The 3,368-nt window shown below is 39.5% G+C and overlaps 1 pseudogene; it reads left to right on the top strand.

Annotated features, from left to right (window-relative positions):
• Positions 1-351: 351 nt before the first annotated feature.
• LOC102428991 overlaps positions 352-3,368 on the top strand; it is an 11,612-nt pseudogene continuing 8,595 nt past the window's right edge.

Genomic DNA, 3,368 nt, shown 5'->3' with positions numbered 1-3,368 from the left:
GTAACCGGCTCTACTTGCCACGTCGAGGAAGTCTCCACCAGGGAGTGACATTTGAGCGGAATCTGGAAGGATGAGTAAGAGTTACCCAGTTTTTAGAAGAGTGGGAGGGGCTTTGCAAACTGAGGTAGCAAAGAGGAAGAGAGCCTGGTTGGAGTTAATTCGGGTTGAAAACGGATTTTGCGGGAAGAACTTGGTTGAAAAAAAACAACTTTGAATCTTTGTTTAGTTCGGAAGAAAAAGAAAAAAACTCCCAGACTCCCTCGTGTGTGAAAAACCAAAGTGTTTTCCAAAGCAACATGTATACTGAGATGAACAGTTGAACGTGAGCAACGTAGGAGAGTAAACATTCTCGTCCTCCTCTACGGACACCTCGATATCAGAGTCCTTACCTAAGGGAAGCAGGTTATTGTCCCACTATAGCAGGTTGTTATTATTGCCAACATTCTGCGAAACTGGAAATTGTCAGTTATCTTTGAAGATTTCTAAGAAAGAAGAGCAATCTAAGCAGGAATGTTGTAGGACAGGTAATCTCATGGAGAAATTTTTAAAAAATCCTCAGGCAACTAAAACGTCACCAATCTTGATTAACAATCAGAATTTTGTCTGTAAGATAAGATCTAGGGAGGTAATTCTATAGTGCAAGTTAGGGTTAGTGAGGTCTGTCAAACAGGAAATATTTCCTTATATCAAAATAGAAACCATCATTTTCTTAAAAAAAAAAGTCTCTGGTATTCCACTATATAGTTTCCACCAATCTCCCTTTAGACCAGCGGTTCTCAACCTGTGGGTCGTGACCCCTTTGGGGGTCGAACGACCCTTTCACAGGAGTCGCCTAAGACCATCAGAAAACACATATATAATTACATATTGTTTTGTGATTAATCACTATGCTTTAATTATGTTCAAGTTGTAACAATGAAAATACATCCTGCATATCAGATATTTATATTACGATTCATAACAGTAGCAAAATTACAGTTATGAAATAGCAATGAAAATAATTTAATGGTTGGGGGTCACCACAACATGAGGAACTGTATTAAAGGGTCGCGGTCATTAGGAAGGTTGAGAACCACTGCTTTAGACACATACTTTTCATAATACTACCTATATTTATGTATACTATAGTTTCATTTGGCTCACCCTACTCTTCCTACAAATAAACCCAACACCTAATAAGAAAAACAAAAAATAGTTCTAACCCTGCTGTGGGCCAATCAAGTGCTCCGATTAGCATAATTCACAAGTGCTAATCCAAGTTTTAGGAATTTTTCAGAAAACTCTGGAAAAATTATACCAGCAAGAAATTTTCAGATGAAATACAGAGACTTTGTTGTATGACAGAATCCAGTCAAATTATTTTATCTTGCTGTGAGGGACTTATACTAGTAGTTCATCTCTTTCCTTAAAGAGAGAGAGAGAGAGAGATAAAGTTCCAGTGTTGTCTGCTTTAAAAGGAAAGTTAACCTTTCAAACCTTTATAATTTGGGGATCGGCGATCGCTGAAGGGAGAGTTTGAGACTGAGGCGTACTTTTGAGTTAATCCTTGACATCGTTCCAATCCCTCGGCAAATCTTGTTAGCTCTGCCTTCAAAGTACACCCACTCCCACGGCGGGCATCATGGTCCAAGCCACCAATGTCTGTCTGGATGATCGCCTTGACACCTTTTGTTGTAAGTCCATCCCCTTATCCCATCTCTCCACCGGGATGTGTAGTGGGGCTCTTGGGGTGTCTGAAGCAGCACTCTTGCTGCCACCTCCCTGCCCTCTCTCTGCCAAAACGAAACAAAACAAAGTCTGCTACAGTCGAACCGCTCTCAAAACCTAGGAACCCCATTCCTCCTGGTATTCAGCCCAAAAGCCTTGAGGTAATCCTTGACATCATTTCCAATCCTTTGGCAAACCTTGCTAGCTCTACCTTCAAAATACACCCACTCCCACTGCTGTCACTGTGGTCCAAGCCACCCCCATCCTGTCTGGATTGTCGCCTTGTGCGGTGTATGCTTATGCTTGATGCGAATGGAGGATGCTCAAGTATAGTGTGCCCTTTAGCAAGTGCCTGTAACCCATTCGGAACTGCCTAGCACTTGAGTGCTGAGTGGGTCCCTTAAAAATAGTCTAATCCCATGTGCAGTAACAAGAGCCCTGAGACCTGGTTTCCTTGTGGTGTTGACAAGACATTGAGCCATGTGGAGCCTTAATTTCTCCAACTAGTAAGCAGGACTAACTATAGTCTTAGCTTGTAGAGATTTAATGATGGTTAAATGAGCTAAAAAAAAAATGTGTGATATGCTGGGTAAGTGCTAACCATTATGTGTAAGAATGCTGTTATTACAAACGAAGAATCTGGTGGGTGAATTACAACAAATGCTGAATATAATCTTCCGCATTTTAAACTTATTATACTAAAAAGGAAAATAGGCAAATCTAAACTGTAATGTTTAAGGATGCACACGTGGATGATGCAACTATAAAGAAAAGGAGGTGACTAGAAGGAGTGTGAGTGACTGGAGGACAAAGAGGGCTCAATAGAAAAACAAAAACAAAAAAACAAACCTTGATAATTTGGAAGCATGGGTAGCAGCTATATATCCAGTAGGTAATGCCATTGATTCACACCATCACAAACTGTTCTGCACAATAATTTGTAAATGCTTACTGAATGAGCTAAGGTTCAGACCCTTAATGAAAGTCTTCCTTCCACAATATCAATGCATGTACTAAAGAGGTCAATACGGAATTTCCAATTTAAGAGAAACAAAATGTTCCATGTAGAAGCAATGAGCAAACAAGCTTCTTTGGTTGTCTGTATCATTGCACCTCATAACATGCTAACTCACGATTGTTTCACAGCACTTCCACCCTCTCTAAAAATCAATGGGGAAAAAAAAGAAAAAAAAATCAATGGAAAAATATATCATCAGGTGAAGATTAACCAAAGTAAATAAATAAATAAGGTTTAAAAAACAACAATGAGATATCACCTCACACCTGTTAGAATAGCTATTATCAAAAGACAATGAGTAGCAATATGAAGAAATGGGAACCTTTGTAAACTGTTAGTGGGAATGTAAATTGGCATACCATGTATGGAAACAGTATAGAGTTGTCACAGGAAATATCTACTCAACCAGAGACTACATTTTCCAGCTGCCCAGGGCGTTACAATATTACAATATAAAGTATGACTATTTTGATATGAAACTAGAGGCCCTATACCATGAAATTTTTGATGATGGGGGGGTCGGAGTGTATGTTTTATTTCTATTCTTTTTTGATTTCTTTTTTGGGTAACCCCGTGGACGTTGGCGGTGATGGTCTATGTTGCAGTACGTTCAATATAAGTAAACACCAAACACCCGATACAC

The sequence above is a fragment of the Myotis lucifugus genome, unplaced genomic scaffold, assembly GCF_000147115.1.
Source record: "Myotis lucifugus unplaced genomic scaffold, Myoluc2.0 scaffold_61, whole genome shotgun sequence".
Lineage (NCBI taxonomy): Eukaryota > Metazoa > Chordata > Mammalia > Chiroptera > Vespertilionidae > Myotis > Myotis lucifugus.
This window is presented reverse-complemented; position numbering and strand designations above follow the sequence as displayed.